This window comes from Diceros bicornis, chromosome 27 (assembly GCF_020826845.1).
Source record: "Diceros bicornis minor isolate mBicDic1 chromosome 27, mDicBic1.mat.cur, whole genome shotgun sequence".
NCBI lineage: Eukaryota > Metazoa > Chordata > Mammalia > Perissodactyla > Rhinocerotidae > Diceros > Diceros bicornis.
The window spans coordinates 3,560,469-3,570,513 of record NC_080766.1 but is presented as its reverse complement, the minus strand read 5'-3'; positions in this window follow the sequence as shown (position 1 = coordinate 3,570,513).

Genomic DNA, 10,045 nt, shown 5'->3' with positions numbered 1-10,045 from the left:
CTCATAGAATAAGAATTTTCAAATTTTGATTTGACTGAGAGAGTGAAAGGTTAAAAGGCCAAATACGGTAGGATTTCATTTATATGATATTCTAGAGAAGATAAACCATAGGGAAAGACAACAGATCGTTAGTTGCCATTAGTTTTAATATTTAGTTAATCATTTAGTTTATAGTTTAATCATTAGTTTTAATATTTCTGATTAAAAAAATACATTTTATTGATAGTATCCTAATTATAGTTTTGGATGATACCAGAATTTAACTACCTATTAAATTCTGCAGGAGGAACAAATGACATGTTGGTTATTGGTGTCTTTGAAGTGTAAGTATTGTTGGTAATGAATCTAAATAAGCATTTTTGGATTGTGAACTACTGATTTTTTACTAGATCCTGTTGGACATGGCATATTACAAGTTTCAAAAGGCTCTTTAAATTATTGTAGCAGGCTGAAGCTATTAAATTGTAATGTAAGATCTTTATAGGTGAAACAGGCAAAAATACAAAAAGCCATTTATCATTTTATCTTTGTTAAAAAATGAAGTAAATCTTACCATATACATGAATGACTTTTGGCTAGACAGACCTGAACTTGACAAGATGGACTCATTAGTATGATGAATTTGTTTTGGAATGTTAAAATGGGAGAGGACATATGTTTTACCTGAGGGTGACCCAAGTCAATATGGTAGGTTTCACTGTTTATACACTCTTTCTGAGTTACGATCTTGATTAAACAGCTTGTCATAGACGTACCAAGAAATTTGAGCCATTTTATGTATCAATATTTTAAGATATCCTATTTCCCTGATAGTTTCTAATTTCAGGATGTCTGGGAAAAACAGTTTCTGAACATAAGTACTTTGGAACATAATTTTTGATTGTTGACTTATTGAATCATAGAATTGTGGAGTTGGAAATAATTTTAGTGGTTGTAGAGCCTAAACTCTTCATTTTCTAGGAAATGGAAAGTGAGGTTTCTCAAGTTAAGTCATCCATAGTCTCACTGCTACTTAGTGGCAGAGTTGGAACTAAATGCTCAGATGCTTGTCTCCAGATTCCTAGTATAGTGCTCTCTGTGCTACGTACTATTCAGCAGACAAACCAGTGAGTTACCTTCCCAGATCATATATGTAGCCAGCAGGGTTCATTCTTACCCATATGCATTTTTTCCTTTCTTTTTTAAATAACTACTAACCACAATTAATTCATTCCCATACCATGTTTAATGACTATACTTGTGTGTGTCTCCTCTAGCACATGTGGATTCCCTAGAATGGACACCTGCCTGTGAGTGGATTGCTGGACCAGAGGCTGATGTGCATCTGCAACTTGACGAGCTGCAGCCAAATCACCCTCTGAAGTTTTAACAATTTCCATTTCCGCCAACAGTGTCTGAGTCATCCTTGCCCTGGGAATTGTCAGATCGGCATTGTCAGATTTTTAAAGTTTTGCCAATCTGATGCCTTAGAAATGATGTATTTGTTTTCCTCTTTGTACATCTGTTTTGACAAATGCATAAAGCTATGCCACTACCAAAATCAAGATACAGAACAGTTCCAGCACCCAGAACTCCCTTCAGCTGCTCTTTTGTAGTCAACTCTTTCCGCATCCTTAACCCCTGGCAACTAATGATCTGTTGTCTTTCCCTATGGCTTGTCTTTTCTAGAATATCATATAAATGGAATCCTACAGTATTTGGGCTTTTGAGTCTGGTTTCTTTCATTTAGCAAAATACATTGATTTGAGTGTTCATCCATGTTGTTGACTGTATCAGCAGTTCCTTCTGTTTTTTTGTTTGTTACTTATTTATTTTTCCCCCCAAAGCCCCAGTACATAGTTGTATGTCATAGCTGCACATCCTTCTAGTTGCTGTACGTGGGATGCGGCCTCAGCATGGCCGGAGAAGCGGTGCGTTGGTGCGCACCCGGGATCCGAACCCGGGACGCCAGCAGCAGAGCGCGCGCACTTAACCTCTAAGCCACGGGGCCGGTCCCAGTTCCTTCTGTTTTATTGCTGAATGTAGTATCCATTGTGTGACTGTACCACAGTTTATCCATCCACCAGTTGAAGGACATTTGAGTTATTTTCAGTTTTGTCTTTTTTGACTATGAATAAAGCTGCTATAAATCTTTGCAAAAAAGTTTTTGTGTGAGCATTAGTCTTCTTCTCTTGGGTAAGCACCTAGAAGTGGAATTGCTGGGTCACATGGTATGTGTATGTTTAACTTTATTTTAAAAACTCTTTGTGGTAGTAAAGTCATGGCCCAGAAAGATGTCCTAATCCCTGGAACCTGGGAATACATTAGTTTACTTGGCAAAGGTGAATTAAATTTGCAGATGTAATTAAGGTTGCTGATCAACTGACTTTAAAATAGGGAGATTATCCTGGATTATCCAGGTGGGCCCAGTGCATCACAAAGGCCCTTAAAAGGGAAAGAGAAGCAGGCAAGTAGAAAAAAGATGCAACAAGGGAAGCAGGGCCAGAGAGATGCAGATTTCTTGGTTTTGAGGGTGAAGGAGGGGGGCCATAAGCTAAGGAATGTTGTGGTCTCTAGAAGCTGGAAAAGGCTAAGAAATGGATTAACCTTTAGAGTCCCCCCAAAAGAACCTAGCTCTGCCAACATCTTGATTTTAGCCCAAGGAGACCCATGTCAGACTGCTAACCTACAGAACTGTAAAACAATAAATCTGAGTTGTTTTAAGCCATGAAATTTGTGTTAATTTGTTACAGCAGCATAACAAACTCCACTTTAAAACTGTTTTCCAGGGGCCAGCCCTGTTGCTTAGCGGTTAAATGCGTCCACTCCACTACGGGAGACCCGGCTTCAGATCCCGGGCGTGCACCGATGCACCGCTTCTCTGGCCATGCTGAGGCCGTGACCCACATACAGCAACTATAAAGATGTGCAACTATGACATACAACTATCTACTGGGGCTTTGGGGAAAAACAAAAAGGAGGAGGATTGGCATGGATGTTAGCTCAGGGTTGATCTTCCTCAATAAATAAATAAATAAATACATACATACATACATACATACTGTTTTCCAAAGAGGCTGAACCACTTTGTGTTCCCACCGGCAATGTAGGAGTGTTCCAGTTACTTTCCATCCTCATTAACACTTGGTATGGTCATCCTCTTTAATTCTAGTCATTCCAATAGGTACGTAGCAGTATCTCAATGTGGTTTTTATGTGCATTTTTCTCACGATTAATGACTTCAAGCATCTTTAGATGTGCTTATTTGCCATCTGTGTATCTTCTTTGGTGAAGTGTCCAAATCTGTTGCCCATTTTAAACTTGGATTTTCTTATTGCTGAGTTTTGAGAGTTCTTTATAGTCCTGTCAGATATGTGATTTGCAAAGGTCTTCTCCCAGTCTGTGGCTTGCCTTCTCCATCCTCTCACCAGTGTCTTTGGAAGGTCTGTTTTACATAACTCAAGAGGTTCCACATGACCTTATTTTCCTTTGTTGAGAAACAGAGTGAGGTTGGAGAGCCTGAGTCCAATCAGACATTGATCAGAGTTGGGGCTGGGTCTCACTTTTAGTAAACCCAGCCCTTCCACTTTCCCCCTGTTCCTGTTTGCTCTGCTCCCCTCCCCTGCACAGGGGTCTGGTTCTAAGTCTGGTAGATCTCTGTCTCTTCAGATTTGGGAGCCCATAGAAAATTCAGCTACGCCCTTCAGATATCTCAGCGCAGCTCTCCAGCCTCCTACCTTACATGGCTTCAAAATATGGCAAATTCCCTGAAGGTCAGACTAGCAGTATGTTGGACTCAGCCCACTTCCACCACTTCTGGAGGTTTCACTTTGGTTTGTGGAAGCTTGTGGCCTAGTTCCCCAGATTCCTGTGTGGCACCAAAACTTAGCACAGGTGCTGTGATAAGAGCAGTTGTGTGTTTGCAAGCCCTCAGGTTTCCTCTGCCACACCAGTCCTGCAGAATCACTACAAGTTTGGCTAGTTTCTCTTTTCCCTAGCCGAGGCTCTGACTGAGCAAGCCAGATCCTCAGCAGGCACCCAGAATCAGAAAACGCCTGCAGGAGAAACAAAGATAAAAATCCTTGCTCACATAAAAGACTTTTTCTTCTTTCTGGAATTTTAGTTGGTTGATTCTGAAGTTCTCTCACGCTCTAAAAATATATTTATGATTTATCTGGCTTTGTCCAGTTTTGCAGCAAGAATGCTTTCCTGTCCTAGTCTCCTCTAAAACAGAAGTTCCCTTGTCATTAGTTTTTAACTGCATCAGTTATACATTGTCAATATTATTATTGTTTCATAAAGTCATGCTTTCAATGATTTATTCAGATGTTTACCTTTTTTTATCCTCACGATCCGAATTACCTCTTAGCATTTCTTCTTCTATCAGTTTCTTTCTTCTTAAAGTACATTCTTTTTTACTTTTTAAGTTTTTTCCTTGAGGAAGATTAGCCCTGGTCTAACATCTGTGCCAATCATCCTCTATTTTGTATGTGGGGCACCACCATGGCATGGCTGATGAGTGGTGTAGATCCACACCTGGGATCCAAACCCACGAACCCAGGCCTTGGAAGCGGAGTGTGCTGAACTTAAACCACTACACCAGGTGGCTGGCCCCCTTAAAGTACATTCTTTAGAAGTTCCTTAATGAGCATTTGTTGGTGGTAATACTCTTAGTAAATGTTTGCATAAAAATATCTTTAAGTCACCCTAGTTCTGGAGATATGGTTTGATTGGATATACACTGAAAGTTATTTTCTCTCTGTACCTTGAAGATTTAATCCAACTCTCTCTTGTCTTCCATTGTTAAGAAATGTATCATAGGTCTAAATGTAAGTCTCCGTAAGTGTTCTGTTCCTCTGTGGGGCTTTGAATATCTTCTTTTGTATTTAGTGTTCTTTGGTTTCCCTGGATGGATCTGGCTCTAGAATTTTTTTTTTTTAATTGTACTTGAGATGTATTCAGCTGCCTGAATCTAGAGTAGAAGTCTTTTATCAATTCTGTGAATTTCTTTTATTATGTCTGAATATTCCTTTAAATCATATACATATATTTATATTATTTAATTCAAATATATATAAACATACACATTCATTATATATTCATTAAAAATATATTTATATTATTTAATTCAATATATTATATTACTCAATATAGTGATTTGTATTATTCAAAAAATATACATATCTTATTTATATATATAGTTTCCTGTACTTGACCAATCTCAAGGCAGGCTTCTTTGAGCCCTATTCCTGTCTAGGCCTCGATCTTGGCCTATAATAACTACAGCCTCTCAGCACAAATGATTTCACCCCCACACACACACATTATAAGACTTAAACACTGACATAGTTTCTAACAGCTCACATCCACATCCCTAGGATGACCCCTGCCCCCTTAAAGTGCCTGCCTGAGAAAGCTCAAGGCAGCCAAAAGAATTGACTGTTCTGGCCAACACTCGATCCTTGGCCCCAGACATCCCTTTCTTAGAGCATTTACCCAAAAGTGCTTACAACTGTGAATCTTTCCTCTGTCCTTTTGAGTTGTATGTGTGTCTCCTCTAACTCAGGAGTGCATTTCTCAAGGTCCTGAGAGCCATTCCTTGAGCCGAGGACAGGGTGTCTGTCTCCCAGACTCTGTGAGAGGAGAGAAGTGAAACCTGGATCATTTCCAACTAGTAGACATAATTGGCCAGATCACGCTGCACTGACCAAAACTCTGCAACTTTTCCCTCCCTGAGTCTACTGAGCCCCTGCTCACCCCTCTGTCTGCTCCCTCATTCTCCCTTCCAAATGCCCAGTCATCTCTGTACAAATCAAATTGAGTTCAGTTCACCCTATTCCCTCTTCCCTATTGCAGTGGTATATGCCTGATTAAAATCTGTCCTGACCACTTTAACTAGAGTCTGGCTTTGTGTATACTCTACATTTAACACACATACAGATAATCTCATGCATATGCATAGATGTGCGTATACCAACTTAACCATGGGCCCTCCAGGACCAGTTCAACTGACCCCATCTTATCAACAGAGTAGTTAAGAGTTTTTTTCCGGGAACTGAGGCACCTCGTCCAGTTCAGACTAGTGGAGACCACCAACTCATCAACTGGGAGTTCACAAATGCTTTGTATGTGGCCTTTTTGACATCAAGGAGCTAAAAACTCCAATCTCCGATCATGGTAACACTGCCAATTTGTGAACGCACATCCGATGAAGAGCCATGCAGCTTGACTTTGCTTGCACAGATCATCAGTTACCTCACTTCTCCTCACTTCCAATCATGTACTTCCACACTTCAGACTACCCTTCCCTTCATCCCATAAATTGTGCCCCAAGACCTGGATCAGGGAGACAGATCTGAGACAGACACATGCCCCCTGTCTCCTTGTAGATCAATCTCACAAAATATAGCTACACTTCATTTCCCAAAAGCTGATGCCAGAATAATTGGCTTTTTTAATGTGCATTGGGCAAGAGAACCCCAATATTGTGCCGTAACATCAATACATATATATATACACTTACTGGTTGTTTTATCTTTTTTATTTTCTTTGCTGAAGGGGATTCCCCCTGAGCTAACATCTGTTGCCAATCTTCTTATTTTGCTGAGGAAGATTCACCCTGAGCTAACATCTGTGTCAGCCTTCCTCTATTTTGTATGTGAGTTGCCACCACAGCCTGGCCACTGATGAGTGGTGTAGGTCCACTTGCAGGAACTGCACCTGGACCACTGAAGTGGAGTTCTTTGAACTTAATCATCAGGCCATGGGACCGGCACATCTCTAAATGTTTTGAAGATGTTACTAGATATGCAGTTGAAGTTTCACTATGATCTCTGGATTTCCCTGCTGCTCCTTTAGTCCCTCACTTCAGTGTATGTGTTTCTTGCTCCATCTTTCATGCTAGAGGAATTGCTCAAATATCAACTGGTCCTTGACTACCTGTTCATATTTCTGTGATGGGAAGAAAACAGCTGAGTAGGATCTCTGTGGGCCTGATGGGGCCTGTGAATGTCTGGACTCAATGTTTCTTCAGGGGTGTTGAGTGTTGAACTAGTAACAGGCAACCAATGTTGGTGCCCACACTGATCTCTAACAACATACTTATTCCACACATTCCCACAATAACAGACATCCTCTGAACACGTGGAAATGCTGACAACACACACCCACACTCACATACATACTATTTGCAAATGACCATCCGCATTCAGACTGTAAACTACACATGATAATGCACACTGATACTCAGAACATACACACAAACTCACACACACATACAGACTACTCACTGTCTCAGAGCCCACAGTGACTTGAACTCTCTAAACACACACATGTCAACAAAACACACCTTCACATAGATGCCATAATAGCCATGCACCCTGTGGCCATACAGAATTGCTGAACACACACACATCCACACAACAAGGAACGTGGTCATGCACGTGTGGGCTTGATCAGGAGGTTTTTCACACCTCAGCATCAACATGGACACCCCGGGGCGAGAGGGAAAGGCAGAGGGCACAGGGACAAAATGTGGGGAGCAGTCAGGAGGCACTTGCAAGGCCAGCCCCGTGGCTTAGCGGTTAAGTGCGCGCACTCCTCTGCTGGCAGCCCGGGTTCGCATACCCGGCGCGCAACGACGCACTGCTTCTCCGGCCATGCTAAGGCCACGTCCCACATACAATAACTAGAAGGATGTGCAGTTATGACATACAACTATCTATTGGGGCTTTGGGGGAAAAAATAAATAAATAAAATTAAAAAAAAAGAAAGAAGGCACTTGCATAAAGCAAATAGGATACCTGCAAGGCTGGTTGCTAAGTGACATATGACTCAAGGGTATGAAGAGCCAAGAGGATCTGAAATGGTACAAAGAAGGTGACTGTAGATAGTTGTATGTCATAGTTGCACATCTTTCTAGTTGCTGTATGTGGGACGAGGCCTCAGCATGGCCGGAGAAGCGGTGTGTCGGTGCATGCCCAGGATCCGAACCTGGGCCGCCAGTGGTGGAAGGCGCACACTTAACCGCTAAGCCCAGGGGCCGGCCCCGACCAGGAGCTTTCAAAGGGTTACAATGCGACATTTTGAACCTCATCCCTTGGGAACACCCTGTAAGAAAAAGGCCAGATGAATCGCTTGGCACTTGTGAGTTATCCTCTCCTTTCTGATGGCTGCGAGTGTCACCCAGACACACAGGCTGGACTCTGCCAGGGAGACCTTCTCAGGACAGCCAGAAGCTGAGGATGAGTCCTGGTTCCCAGCATCCCAGGCCCTTCCTGACACGGGACCGCCATGCAACAAAGAACAGAAAAATGCAGATCTAGAAGTAGATATCTTATTTGAGAACATAGACATAAAAGCGCTTTTGAAACAGTATTTTGGAATCTATTGAATATTACACAAAAGGATTATCCACTTTAAGTAGGTTTTACTGTGACTCTGAGGGCAAAACTTGAATCATCCCATGACATTGATGACTCCCTGCTGACTTTAAAGTACAAATAAATAATGTGCATAGTAAAGGAAAAGGAGAGAACAGCATGAAAAAGGAAGATCTCCCTTTTCTCCTCACCTGAAACCCAACATTTCACCTCAGAAAGAAACCTCTACCTATATTTTCTATGTCATGCAGCGGAGTTCAATGAAAGAAAAGTATTGGTATATTTTAAAGTTTCAAGAGCTCAAAGCAAGGAAACATTAGGGACGCTGCAAAGAGACCTCAGTGAGGTGCCTGCTCCATTTCATCTGCTCTCTGGACGTCATTCTTGGCCCCTCACTTTCTCTGCCTCGCTAGCAAGTCTGTCCGCCATCAGTGCTATCACCAGTCTCTCTCCTGTGCTCCTCACTGCCCTTTCCTCCTTCCTGATACCTTCCTCAGTCGCCAGAAATTGTTGGCAGTGGAGCTGTGGAATGCCCAGCTCGGCTCCTGGAATCATCTCTGCCAAATCTGAAAACCGGCAGGAGTGAGCATGGGACCTGGAGTGCAGACCACCTGCGAGCACACCTGGCAGGGATTCACCTGTGTGACTAGGTGCAAGTTTTTACAACATCGAAAGGACTTACTAGTTGTCCTGCACTGCTGCAGGCCTGGAGTCCTTGCGGTCTCTTGGACCAGCAGGCTTTGTGGGGCTGGTCCAAGATGTCCGCCCAGAGACCTGTCACTGCCAGGATGGGATGGGATTCTACTAACCGGCCTCTTGAATATGTCACTGGACATCCTCAAAGGGATGAAGATGCTTAAACCAGGCTTTGGTTTGGACTGGTTCCCACAGTCACGCTGCTTCCTCTGTGAAGACGTGGCTATCATCCTTCTTTTCCTCTTACCCTACAAAAATAAATCATGAAATTGGGTCAAATGATAAAGGAAGCCTGACTTTTTAGGACAATTATCCTGGCTGTTTTGTACTTCCACCCCCCCCATCCTCTGGGGATAGATCTGACCTGTGTCCTGGGATGTCATCAGGCAGATTAGCATCAAGAACAGAAAGCTCAAGGTGAAAACTCAAGGCTACTCCAGATCATTTCCCCCTCCATCCTGTTAACACCCCTCCTTGTTTGAGTGTGATTCTATTCTTTTCTTGCCCTTGTCACTCTCAACCGCACAAGTCCTGGCACTCCCTCTCAGGACAGTCGGTCCCCAGTCCTTTACTAAATCCCAAATCCTACCATTTCTGTGTTTTCTGACTACTCATTTGCTTAATCCATTGACCACTTTGAGTTCATAGAAGTTAAATCAATAGTGACATTATCAACCACCTCCTTTCAGCGACTTACTCCCATGTCCCGGATGTTCACATAATCCAAGTGGTTATGTTCAAAAGTAAATAATTCAGAAAACATATTCACCCACCACAATTTCCTGATCTCTAATATTTTTATTCAAACACTCATGCAGTAGATATCTGTCCCTCAAGATCAGAAGTAATGCCAGATCACCAACCCTCACCTTAATTTCCTCCTACACCTACCAATCCTGGATTCCATGGACTATGATCTCAATAATTTCCTTGGAATAATAAAAAATTCCCTACCACTAATTTATGTTGTACACCTCTAAACCCAGAAG